This window comes from Stegodyphus dumicola, chromosome X1 (genome assembly GCF_044657685.1).
Source record: "Stegodyphus dumicola isolate Sdum_Otavi_A_Nest chromosome X1, ASM4465768v1".
Lineage (NCBI taxonomy): Eukaryota > Metazoa > Arthropoda > Arachnida > Araneae > Eresidae > Stegodyphus > Stegodyphus dumicola.
Window position 1 is genome coordinate 26,990,471 of NC_140780.1, and position 14,709 is coordinate 27,005,179.

General features: G+C 33.4%; 1 protein-coding gene across 1 annotated transcript in view; it reads left to right on the top strand.

Annotated features, from left to right (window-relative positions):
• Window positions 1-14,709, top strand: part of LOC118186158 (glycerophosphocholine cholinephosphodiesterase ENPP6-like) — a 59,224-nt gene that overhangs the window by 11,567 nt on the left and 32,948 nt on the right. The window lies entirely within an intron of this gene.

The window sequence follows — 14,709 nt, forward strand, 5'->3', positions numbered from 1 at the left end:
TGACAAAATAATTTCTCAGCTTCTGAATTCCATAACGCCACCTACAAATATCTGCTATATTATCTGTTGTTATAATGCTAATTAAATTAACCCTCGGCAGTATTTTTGCTGTCAGATATGTGTCCTTTACACAACGGCCCAACGGTGACAGAGTGGATAAGATAGCCGAACAATGTAGCTCAAAACAGGGTTCTGATTCCGGTGGACAACTGACTGTATGAGCTCTTCGGTGGTTTTCCTCATGTGCAAAGTGAATGCGAGTCAGCTCTCTTAGAACATTTACCTCAAGGCATCCCTTCACTTCCGAAAATAGGTCTCGTATTCTTTGCCTCATTCAATTAAACAGCAATATTTTTAATAAGTGTGAGTTATTCTATTTACATCATTTGTATTTTTCATTTTTATCTGAATCAATATTACTTCAACTAATTTTCCGCATTCAAATCATTTCGGATGATCATTTCAGATTCATTGCATACAGACAGTTTCGGATGAGTAAGGAATATGAAGTTCGGCAGAAATTTGCAGTAAAAAGTATAATTCATTAATAATGTAATTACGTTTATGATTATTTTTAAATATGGCAAAACCAAAATATTTTTAATCAGGTGGATAATAACAAAATATTTTCTCACAGTTATTCAAATATACCTTTAAAAGTGGGATTATATAATGCAACTTGGCAAGAAGTTAAGAAATATTTCATTCGAAAATAAGCAACGTTTTTGTGCATGCAGAGAATCTATTTAGAACATATTAAAAATGTGAAACAATTTTAAAAAGAAACATTGTAAAAATTAAAAGTTATAAAGCAATTAAATACTTTAATATTATTTAATAATAATAATAATAATAATAATAATAATAATAATTAAATTAAGTATCAGTGGACATAAGAGGAAATATCCTAACGTACCGAGTTTGTATGATTCTTTAAAGTAAGAGCTCTCAAAATAAAATTATCTAACACCATGAGAGAGCAAAAGTATTATTTTTGTAATATTAATATTATTGTTTATGTTTAAGTACCCTAACAAAATCAGAATGTCACGATTTTTAAAACCAGTGTAAAAGACTGGAAATCACACGATGCTAAAATTTTATCTCCTCCTTGCAGCTACTCATTGCGAAAGAGAGGAAGTTTAATTTCTCAAGAAACATAAAATAAGTTATAATTATTCTCTTACACTAGTTAAGTTATAATTTTTCTAAACTCCGAGACACATAATAAATATTATTCAAGATTAGAAACCGTAACATACTTAAGGAAATTTAGAGTGTGGCTATGAATTAATTTTTTGTATCTCAAATAAAATTTTGATTTTCTGGTTCGGTTTCAAAATATGATAGTTAAAACAACAAGGTCGAACTGCGAGCCCTGGTAAGGTAAATAAAATTTATTGTAATCTTTTAGTGCCACCCTTATCCTTCACATTTAAAACAATCTCCGATCTGTGAGAGATATACACATAGAAATGTATGATCAGTAAACTTCTTTATTCGGTGAGGCTTTATACATTTATATACATGAAATAATAGTTTTCTAATCAAGTAAATTAGTTCTTTTCTTTAGAAAAATTGGGTTTATTGTTTTTCTCATCCTTATTTTTATGTGAAGCCCATGTCGGAAATAATTTAATATATCTAAATAACAACTCGCCGTGCAAACGATATATATTTTATTTATAACCTGGTTGAACAATATAAAAGTATTATTAATAAGCGTGCTGCTCCACTGTTAAACAATTTAATTAACTTTGAAAAATTTAAAGATTGGTGATCAATTAACGATTTCCAGTATATTAAATTTTTCTTTTTCCTTCCACTGCAGAAAAACCTATTCTGACAATTTTTAAGGATTTTTATACAGAGAGTGGGTATATGTGTATATGGTGTATACTTAATTTATATGTTCGCAATGAGTATCGTTTCAGGATTATTTCTAAATATTAGCTGAAAAAGCTGAGTATGCTACTTGTAGAGTCAGCATAATTTTAAAATTTTAAATTGGCCCTATTATGCTCAGAAGCTGGCCCCCCACTCTTTTGCATATGTACAAAAGACAAGCTGAATTTCAAGTGATGCACGATTCCATCCTTTTTTATTGGCATTTCAAATGCCCACTAGTTTTTCATTTTATACATTTGAAAATGAAAAAAGCATAAAATGTAAGTTCTCGGTTTATTAAATTAAAAGAATACTCGTTAGTATATCTGTCTTTCACAATGCACTTGCAGAAGTAATGCATGTGCATTGTGAAAGACAGATATAATAACGACAAATGAAAATTTGTGCAAAAATGTTTAAATTGGTTCTAAAAGAACGAAGAATGTAATCGTTGCAAAAAGAAAATTTATGAGTTGAGTAATCTCGTGAAAGGAAGGAATGCTGTTAAAGCTATCATTTTTTTTTAATTCAAAGTAGTCTATATTACAATTAATTTTACTTCAATATTACTTCTGTTGCTGCATTGTGATGATATTAATGATAAAATCTAAGTAAAACTTTTAGCTGAGCTAAAAACTAACATTTGTGGCCGTTAGTAGTTATAATAACTGAATAAATTATCATGAAATGAAATAACGAGATATTAGGTAACGCAAAGGTTTTCATTAGGTACTAGGTAACGCTACTAGATGTTAAACGTCTCGACTGCCTAATAGGATTTGCTTTAAACTATGCTGAAAAAGAGGTGGCTGATTAACTGTAGTTTAGAAACGTAACGATTAGGTCGCTTAGAAACAAAAGATCTTATTTTGAACTTTCTTAACAGAAGTGGCTTGTATTTATACATGGAATAAGTGAAAGATAAGAAATAATTTTCTCCAAAATAATGCCTAGAAAGTTCTTTCGGAAAACATCCCTTTTCTTCTATTAAGCAGATAGTCCTAGAGTTTTTAACCGTAATCTATTAATATAACTTAACGTTCAAATGCAATATTATTTCTCAAAACCCAGAATAAAATTAATACTCCAGGACTGCAATTGATTTTTAATTCAGTAATGTTAAAAAATAAAATTAACATTAACAAGAAAAACTAGTTATCACCGCTACTTCTTTGGTTGAAGACGACCTTCTCAGAAATTCACGAAAACCTTAAAGAAAGCGTATTGATCTTTCTTAGCTAGAAATATATTTTTGAATAATGCTTCAACTTCATAGAGATGTGCTTAAATATGCACAACATTATGGATCTGAAACGAGGGAAATTAAAATAAATCATTGATCATCACTAAACTGGATAATTTATTTTCGTTTGTAGTGTGTTGTTAATGCTTGTACAACAACATGTGTGTTGTTATGCTTGCTAATATCTATATGGACATTATGGAAGCTCCATTAAAAATGCTGTCTCTCTTTCTTCAAATTCTTCATTTTGTTCAGTTGCCCAGTATACAACTCCGATTCCTCAAAATCATTTTGCAATTATGAAGAAAATCATGCAAATTATGAAGTTTTTTTCCCGTGGTATGAATTATAAAAGTAATTTTGTTGAGATTTAAGAGTACTAATTATAGTTTCATAGGGATAAAAGGTAGAAAACTGAGCTATCACTATGTTGCTAAACAAACCTAAGGCTGCCGATATAAATTATCCTTGTAAATTAATTATATATTATTACTGCCGATATAAATTATTCTTGGAAAAATCAAGCAGTCGTCTTCAAGTCGTTTCCATTGTTTCATTTAAAATCACGTTACTACTTAACACGTATTAACTCGCTATCACTTTAACTTAGACACCGTTGCCTAAACTTGAGCCCCCGTCGTATAAGTGAAACGTTACCGTCTGCACTGGTATTTAACATTAAAAGAAATTTCATATCTTGTAGATTATTTCCAGAACTAATGAATATACTTTAATGAAATCTAGTATAGGTAAAGGTTGATATAATAAAAAAATGTATGTGGTGCAGCAATCACGATACGCACGTATGATGGCACCCAAGGCTCATCGGCACAAGAAGGTCGAAAAGAGAGGTTGCGAGAACAACAAGAAGGGGGCTAATAAAGGATATGGTACCCTCTAATAGTCATACAAATCTCCCAACCTGGCTTCATAGTGAAAATGAGATAGTTTATGAGTCTTTGTCGCAGTCGTTTCCATCCCTGCAGCAATGAAAGCGGTGAGATCATTGAACAGTGATAATTCGACCTGGGCTCAAATCTCGAAGAACAGGTTGGCTGCATGGCAGCTATCGTGGTTTTCCTCCCATATAACGTAAATACAAGCCACCTTCCTTTAAAACGTCTTTTCCCGCAGGATATAGCCCTTGAGAGTTATTTTGCTTTACATAACTAATTTAACCTAATTTGCAACAACTCTGTTTTCAGATCCTGAAGGGTTCTTTTTGGGGAGGAGGAATACCCTTCTAAGAGGGTTCCAGATATGTTCTGTAGGCTTTAGATCCGCAGATCTGATCTAGTCAATTCATCCAGTTAATAATCTCACGCTCCAGAAAATCATCCACCAAATTAACCCTATGAAGACTAGAGTTCTTTTCCATAAAAATGAATCGGAAGCTAAATTTACCCCTAAAAATGCAAACATGGGGTTCTAGGACCTCTTCTTTACACCTCAGAGCCCCTGTCAAAGACATGAAGGTCTCTGCTCCCGTGCTTCATGATGCCTGTCCCAGACCATCAAACCTCCGTTGCCTTACTTTTCCCTTTCTTGGATGTTGGAAGACGGGCAGCAAGTTCTCTCCGGATGACAGTACATCGAGATGAGGAGTAAGGTTGAATCGGGAGTATGCGAAAATAACTGTTTCCACTTACGCTTAGTCCAAGTGCATGCTCATTGCGCCTTGATAAACGAACTTTCTTATTGAAAGAAATGAGCTTGGCGAAAAAAAGCAGGTTTTCTTGCAAACAGACCTCTCCTATGTATTTCTGTGGCAACTTTAGCCCTTGTAACTAAGTTTCATATGGCCACATTCTGATCTCGAGAGAGGTGAAGAGCTGCTTTAGGTCTCCTATTATGCCTTGCTGGAATGAACAAATATCAATCTTCATTGGCCGTCGTGGCTTTTGGAAGACTTTGCTCAGGCTTTCTCTTTATGGAGCCAGTATCCTTAAATTGTTTCCCTCAGCAGTGCACGAACGATGGGCGTTCATTTCGTTCAAGTCCCTAGAAACCTGCACTTGAGACTGCCCTGTTTAAAATCTTCCGACGATTCTTCACCTCTTTCCATCATTCAGACACCTCTATTTATTTATTTTAAATGTCTGCTTTTGAGTTTTACCAAATGTTACAGGGAAGAGGAATCTTAGAAAAGGGGAAAACCCACGAAAGTCGCTAAGGTGGTCTGAATGATGGAAACAGTGGTCTGAATGATGGGTATGAATGATGGCTACAGAGGTGTCTGAATGATGGAAAGAGGTGAAGAATCGTCGGAAGATTTTAAACAGGGCAGTCTCAAGTGCAGATTGCTAGGGACTTGAAGGAACGAAGCGCGAAAAATACTATGTGCACTTTTAATGAGCCTTCCCTAATACTCTGCCTACACTCTCCGTATACGCTGCAACAAATACTCCGTATACTCCGTATTCAACAAAGATTTGCGTTTTTTGTTTGGAGGCAAAATTTATAACTTTTGTTCAATAAATACCGTTTAAAAAAATCTCCAATGTGAAAATTATCTTAATTTTGAACTCTGGTGTATATTAGTAAAACGTTTCTTTATTTCGCAACTGCATCTAGATATATCTATTCCCTAAATACTGAATAAAAATCCCATGCAGAGATATTTTAAAAATTTGATTTTTTCTAACGCACAGGGAAGCATTTTTGTTAGCATTGTTGCGCACACATGAATATGTTTTCTTTTTATATACCATTGCTTTCATAGAATAATATTTATTCTGTATTGAAACTGCGTGCTATTCATATCAAGTGTGCTGTATGAAATATAAATATCAACAAGGCAAAATGCATATTTACAGTATTTCTTTATCCCCGTCTTAGCTAGAAGCTTTATTTCAACTAGAATGTTTGAAACCTATAATAATCACCTAAGGTAACAAAATGTGTACATCATTTTGTTTAACAAAATCTAGTAATTAAAGTCAATAATTAATAGTCTATTAATTATTAGTCAATTAGTCTATTAGTGTCCATTTAAACTTAAAGTAAATATCCATGAATAAAGCTTCAATTCTTAAACATAACACAGTATATTGTAACTTCTGCTTTAAGGCAAGCACGTGCCAGTCCCAAAATATCGAATTATTTTTCCGTAGTTTTTCTGTGAAAATGAAAACAAATAGGACCCATTTAAATCAAATCTTGGCACGAAAAAAATACAATTTCAGTTTCCAGTTCCTTACTTTTGACCTCATAATTTCTTCGCATTTTCCTTCTTCCTTCTTGCTCTAAATTCTACGATTCACCTGTCTTATTAGCTACAGTGATCCCCTAAACGCATGAGTGGCAGACTGCTACGTCAAGTTCGAAGTAATCGCTTTTTCACGGAATTTCCTAGATTACGCAAGAGGAAGATGCTCTACTCTTACATAAGCCAAGCAAATAAGAAATAATCAAACGCTATTGCAATGAAATTAAATGACCATTGCTGTCTTTCACCTTTAAATTTTACCAGAGTATTTTCACCAGAGGGATTCCTTTTGCAACACTGGAGGTGTTTGGAATAATCACTGATATCTTTCAGCAGCGGAAAAAAGCATTCAGTTTGAAAGAAATTAATAAAATGTTAGCCAATATTTGATTTCTCTTTTGTGCTTGAGATTAGTTTTAATCTTATTTCGCATTAAAGGAAAAAAATGGGCATTTTGAACACTAAACGTGATTATCTGAAACGTTGATCAAAATATCTCAAAACTCTATGATTCAGGATGGAAATTATAAACATTAGCTGTTAAATATGCTTGCTGTTCTGTTACCCTTGTGGTTCTTGCCACCGAAATTCAAGATTTTCTGTTCAAAAGTTTCTAAACAGATATATTCATTGCAGAATTTACGTATAAGCTACACAAGTTATACCTTAGGACTCCCCCAAAAATTTTAAATATAGTATAAATATAGTATTAAAATATAGTATAAAAGACTTATAAAGGGCCCCATATTTCAAATAGCTTAGGGCCTCAGCAAGTCTAAATCCGGCTCTGGATATATTTTATGATACGTAAAAGTTAAACCTCTTCTTGGATTCTAAACATTGATTCAGTTGCCAGCTTTCTTTCCTAGTATAGTAACTGGTTTACATTATTAACAAATCATTGCCACATTATTCAAAGCAGTATTTATTCAAAAAAAAAAAAAATTCAAACTGCAGTCACAGTCTTGTAAAAGAAAATTACTTACTGCAGTCACAGTCTTGTAAAAGAAACTTACTGCAGAAACAGTAATCATTAAAAAAATAATTACTGTTTCTGTTTTGTATGCTTTCACTTTTACTCCAGTAATGAACATCTGTGAACGAGAGTTTAAATTAGGAAAAAAAAACTATGCATAAATGCATTAGTGTTCTGAAGTTATACTAACGCTTAATAATAAGGAGGAATACTACAGCAAAATTAAGGAAAAATATTAGAGCACCTACTGAAGTAAGAAACGTCACCCATTTCTCCAACCTTGAAAGGCAACTTTTACTGTCAACGTTACTTAATCATCTTTTTCTTTTCGCATGCCGCATTTTTTCTGCTGGTGCGACATACTTGAATTAACAAAATTAGAGGTTTCAGCATTGTTTTCTAATGGATGTTGTTAGCACGTAAAGTGCGACCAATTTCTTCCTTTGTCGATTAAAGTAAACCCTTTCCGAGTGCAGTGGTTACGCCATTGATATATTGCGAGCATGGTCAAAACCGCGTTCCGCAAAGTTAGCTTTCTATGCAAAAAAATCTGTTAGGTATAATGCAAATTATGAAAGTATGTAGCATTTAAGCAAACATAAATATAGTTGTAATTAAAAGGTAAAACTGAAATAAATGTTACTAAAAGGGATTTTTATTGCTTAATGAGTATATATATGACACAATTATTTCTTCTTAAAAGCTAGAAATTTTTGCTTGGAACAATGATGTAAATCTTTAAAAATTTCGTAGTAAGGGAAGCAGAGTTTTTCAAAGCCTCTCATTAAATGTCTTTTTATTAATTTTTTTTTCATTAATATTATTTCCTTAGTCTCCACTGCAAAATAAGGTAGTTTCTAGGCTTTTTTTTTTTTTTTTTTTTTTTTTTTTAACAATTCGCTTAAGTTCTTGTAACTTAAAGGCACTTTATCTTCTTTTTCACTATCGCTGCTTTCACAGCCGGCTGGTGTTGTAAGATCACCCAGTTCTTTATTCGTTATTTCTCGATTAATTCTAGGATTTATCCATGTTCCATATCTGAAAAATCTTTCACCGCCAATTGCTTTGTCAATCCAAGCTGTTAATATTTTTTCCGTCTTTACCCATTACAGAATTCCTGAAACTTGAGCAACCTTTGCCGAAGTACCGCCTCAAGCTTTGCACTAGACCGAATCTTTTCTTAATTTCCTAGTCTTTTTCTTATACTTGATTCGTTTAAATCTAGTTCTTTTGCAAGCGAGGAAGCACGTATGTTATTTTTCAACTTATTTAAAATTTTAATTGAAATACTGATACAAAAAGAGAAAAAGATAAGTACTGATAAATACGTGATTACAGCTCTGCTATAGTGAGTGATACGAGCGAAACTCTGCTGAGCCACTCAGCTAGGGGACAACGACAAACAAGGTTGCAAGAAACGAGCGTGAATAATCACTTATAAAAAGTACGCTGTTACGGCAAAGCAGCCGATGCTTCGCAACGTACTGGGTATGAATGAAATTCTTGCGTTGGATAAATTAAATGGACAGAATTAAGAAAACGCCGTATGTACAAAATCGCTCTCCGCAAATCAGCGCGCGGCAAGGTTTTTATTGTAGTTCATTTTGGATTCAAAGGAAAAAACATGATATAACAAATGATTTAAGTTTAGCTGATTATGAAGTGACGCATATTAGGGCTATCTGTAGAAGAGGTGGGCTGCTTTTGGCAAGGACCTTTTAAGGGAAACTGACTTATATATACGTTGCACATGAGGAACGCTACGAAAACACCCATGCAGTCATCCCGTTTACCTGGAATCGAAGCCAGGACAGAACTACCAGTTTTCAGTTATTTTACCGCTTGGCAGCAGCTGGACCTTATAGCAAATATGATACGGCATAAGCAGAATTTTTTTAAACAAGTAATGTGCTTTAGAAAATAAATTTGATAGATTTTTAAATGTTCTGTTTCATTAAAATGTATGCTAAATTTGTATCTTTTTATTTATAAACATATTTTTTTTAGTTTACACATATCTGTAAGTACATTCTTTTATTTTGAATATATTTTTAGCAGTCAGCTTCAATCGAAACGCCGCTTGAAAATTTATTTAAAAGCAAATAAAATAACATTCTGCTGACCAATCTTATTAGAATTTAAAATGATATATTAAGCTAAAAATTGTTTCTCAAGTGATCATTTACTAATTTAACCATTTAAATTTAGAATACCGTTTCATAAGGAAATCTCTCAGTCTGAACGAAAGAATAAATGTATTCTTGATACATTTAAGTCTTTATTTTTTATTTTCATTCTTGTCTTACTGTCTTTAAAGAAGGACGCATTCCATTTATCACTCGTTAAGATTAAAGACTTTATTTACAAATTCCAATAGTTATTTGACAATCCGGAAGAAAGTTAAAACTTTCTTTTTTTAAGGAAAAAGTTATTAAATAAGTAGGAAATGCTCTCTTTCTTAATCATTTCTTCCGCGTGAACTTGTTAAGTTCAACAACCTGAAATCGAATTTTAAAAAAGTTTGCATTAAAGGCACATATAAAGTAATATACATACGTTTGTACACCTTTTGTGTCGGAGTTTAAAATTAAATGCTTGACCCTATTGAACTTCGGTTAAGGGAAAACAAACAGCAAATTCTGTTTGTTTGTTACACTGTTATGTACTCACATTTGATCTAAAGAACAATACGTAATTATAAGGAAATAACTATGCCATACAACAGGTAGTTATTTATATAAGGGCTAATTAAGACATGTACGTCAGACTTTTGTTCTTGTATATCTGCATAAAATTTGTATATAATTTTTTTAATCCACTCTCTTTATTCGCACTTAAAGCCATTTAGTTATCAAAAGAGCTCAGCGGGAAGAAAAGAGTTAAATAAAAAAAATTATTGTTGTAAACTATTGTATAGACGAGGGTTCCTTAAACTGTGGGTGGCGAACCCGGCGGGGGGATCGCAGGGCCTGCAGCAGAAGGTCGTCAAAAATTTTAGCAGTTTTGATATTTCTTTAAACTTATTATAATAATTTTACAATCACCAAATATTTTTACACAATGTATCTGAAAATAACTAGATAAAGGTAAGACAATACAGACAATGAAAAAAAAAACGAAAACGTTTCGACGCATTCTTTTTACAATATAAACGTTTATTTTCCTTGCTTTGCAAGTGATGCTGCCACTTCGTCTGTTACTTATTTAAAATTTTCACATTGTTCTATGTTTTAAAATTACAAATTAAAGTAAATGACATAAAACTGCAATAGTATATTACAGTACAAGTAAAAAAATTGACAGTTTCACTCACGCCTGTGTCGGATTTGCTCAATACATATGGGGGTCCCACAAAATTTTTGTAAATATTATGGGGTCCTGGGGGTCGCGAAAAATTCTCAGTGATAAAAGGGGGTCGCGACTGAAAAATGTTTAAGAAACCCTGGTAAAGTTTAGATTCTATTATTGAGTGCATAAAGGAAAATAAAGATAATGATCTTCTTTCAATAAGATCCACCAGCGTCCGAGTAGATAAATCGGCGAACACTGGTATTTCGAATCGTGTACTTAAACTAGCAACTGAAATTTCAAGTGATATATTTGTAGTAACGTTTAAATGTGTTATTAATTGAAACAATTGCCAATAACATCCATTTCGTAATTTCTGCAATTTTTGATAAGTTGATATATGCCACTTTTGGATCACCCGTTATTTAGCAGAGCTCACAACAGGTAGTTATTTATGTAGACGATAGCGTTTATCTTTTAGTTTTTGCTATACCTGCGGTTAGGTTAAGTTATTTGAATATGGCAAAGTCAAGAGGGCTATCTGCCTAAGAGGAGGGATGTGCTCGTGGAGGTCTTTTTAAGGTAAACTAGCTCTTATTCATGTCGCACATGGGTAGGCCCACCAGCGGCCGAGCGGTAAAGTCGCTGAACACTGGTACTTCGGTCCTAGGTTCGAATCCCGCGAACGGGCTGGCTGCATGGGCGTTTTCGTGGTTTTCCCCATGTGTAACGTGTATACGAGCCAGTTTCCCTTAGAAAATCCTCCACGAAGGCATCCCTCCTCTTAGGCAGATAGCCCTCGAGGCTTTGTCATAATCACACACACACACACACATGGGTAAAACCACAAAACACAACCACGCAACCAACCTGTTCGAATCCAAGCCAGGTCGAACTACCAGTATTCTTAACCATTCGGCTACTGGTAGGCCCCCTACACCTACTGAATAAAATGTCGCAGCATTTGGAAGTGTTATATTAATCTTCCAAAAATTACACTGGACTATCATGTCGTTAGCCTATGCAGCAATTTTATTATCAAATATCTCTCAAAGATCGTTGAAGAAGACGTTGAGCTAAGTCGGCCCTAGTACCGAACCCTTCGAAACACCTTCCCTAATTATTTTTCTGTTGAAAAAAGAATCATCTACTCTGATTAAAATGCATAACACCTCAAAAAATAATGGCCGAGCTTCGTATAAATGGTTGATAATTTCACTAGACAGAACTTGAAAATAAATCAACAATTTTATGGGTTTGCATTGCAGTAGGGTAGTTTTTATGAAACGAGACGAAATTGGAGCCTTCTAAGTATGACTTTTTAAAAAATCTCTTAGCAATAAGCGGACTTATGGAGCTATAACTATTAGGTAGTTTAGGGTCCTTTACTGGCTTGAAGCAAGCAATGGTAGTGGCATCCTCTCATTGATGTGGGAAGTGAAAACTTCTGAAGCGTGCGGTTAAATGTGTTAACAAGTAACGCAATGTGTTTGCTGGGAGACTGTTTAATGCAATAATTCGAGATTAGATCATAACTTTTTTTTTTTTTTATTTTATTTTTTCATCAAGACTGCATGTAATATAGTATCTTTGATTTCCCGTGGAGAGGTTAATTTCTGATCCAAGGTTAGCCAGACATTTTCGCTTACATAGTTACGTTCAGTTGACGTGGCCATGTCTCAAGATAGCAACAACACTGAATTGTAATCAATATTTTTTTTCCGTCTTTATTGCGTCAGCCATCATTTATATGTGATATCAGTATAGTATCTAACATTATTTGAACACGAAGTTTAAGGGAGAGAGCGTAATGGCATTTCATACATATTTCACAGTTATGTAACCTCCTATCGTATTTTTGGATTTAACGTTGATTATGAACTGGCCATGTCTCAAGATAGCAACAACACTGAATTGTAATCAATAATTTTTTTTTCCGTCTTTATTGCGTCAGCCATCATTTATATGTGATATCAGTATAGTATCTAACATTATTTGAACACGAAGTTTAAGGGAGAGAGCGTAATGGCATTTCATACATATTTCACAGTTATGTAACCTCCTATCGTATTTTTGGATTTAACGTTGATTATGAATTGGCCATGTCTCAAGATAGCAACAACACTGAATTGTAATCAATAATTTTTTTTCCGTCTTTATTGCGTCAGCCATCATTTATATGTGATATCAGTATAGTATCTAACATTATTTGAACACGAAGTTTAAGGGAGAGAGCGTAATGGCATTTCATACATATTTCACAGTTATGTAACCTCCTATCGTATTTTTGGATTTAACGTTGATTATGAATTGGCCATGTCTCAAGATAGCAACAACACTGAATTGTAATCAATAATTTTTTTTCCGTCTTTATTGCGTCAGCCATCATTTATATGTGATATCAGTATAGTATCTAACATTATTTGAACACGAAGTTTAAGGGAGAGAGCGTAATGGCATTTCATACATATTTCACAGTTATGTAACCTCCTATCATATTTTTGGATTTAACGTTGATTATGAATGAAAAAGCTGCAATAGGAACTGTTATCACCTATCCCGTCCAAAGAGCGTGAAAACAGGACCGTTTCTGAAAACGTTTCTTCCGGGAAAGCATGGAAGTGGACATAACTTTTACATACACCATTGCCCACAAAAGTTTTTTTTTTTTTTTTTTCAAATTTTCTCAACCTTTTTTTTTACAACCTTGGTCGTAGACATAAATTTCCAACCATAGAAATGTTTTAAATGACTCAAATGTTCATGCCTTTGCCCTTTTAAATTAAATTTAAAAGAATTGCAAAAATTACGAAATCTAGCCTTTCGTATATTTCACCGGTCCTTACTGTGACACCTATATATAAAACTGTTCTAATAAACTTAACTGTAATGCTTATATTTAGAAAACATTTTATACGCATTATAAAATATATACAAAAAGTGTGATTTATCTCGTACGACAAAAACTGGCTCCGTAACTCCGCTACATTAAGCAAAGGCAGCATCCGAAAAATAAAATGGTTTACGATTGCATTGCAATTGGAGGAGTACGGAAAAAAACGTTAGCACGACCGTGACTTATTGACAATTCTTGACCATCATCTGCAGAGATGCTGTTGGGTTAATGCGTAACTTTTTGAACTCTAATTGAGCGATACATAATTTAGCTTTTGTGGGTAAAGACAAAAAGCCAGGAAGAGTTAAATTATGTCGAGCGTTAATTTAAGCTGATGCTTTTTTTATTTAAAAGTACTGTGAAAGAAATTAGTTACTGTTCCTGACAGATCTAAGACTGAGGCATTTAGCTCAAGTGAACGTCTAGGAAGGGCGCCCTTAGAAATACATTTAAAAAATAAATTATGATTGCTAACTTTCCGATTTGAAACGTATCGAGAAGCACCTTTTTAAAATAGCTAATTTAAAGCAATGAAAATGTCACTGTATTCTTGAACACTTGCGCACTCGTGTAGTTTGCTTTAATCAGTTAATAAAACCAAATCCAAATTTAATTGTTAGCAATTTAATATTTTAAGTGAGGGGAAAAAACCAGCGATTTAATATTTCAAATGAGATAAAAAACCATAATCTCGATTTTATGTAATTTTTAGCTGGTTATTATTAATTTTTATTTATATAAAGTTCAATTTATATAAAGCATTAAGTGATAAATCCTTGCAATGGATTGAAACTAATAATCTTTTTAAGCAAATAAATTTAAAATTTTATATATATTTTCAATGAAGTTAGTATGCAAGGGTACAAAAAAAATTTGGTTTATTTAATTACGGCAAAGCACACTAGGGCTATCTACCTAAGGGGATGGATGCCTTGTGGAGGACTTTCTAAGAGAAACTGGCTCGTATACACGTTATACATGGGGAAAACCACGAAAACACCCATGCAGCCAGCCCGTTCGCGGAATTCGAAACTCTGACCGAACTACCAGTGTTCAGCAACTTTACCGCTCGGCCGCTGATGGGCCGGAAAAAAAGGAAAACAAAGCCTGGCAATCAAAATCTTTAAAGATACAGAAACTGCACGCTTAACAGATGGATTAACCTAGTATTGAGTCGCAGAGAATGGTTTGGTATTTTAGGTGTTTTCGAG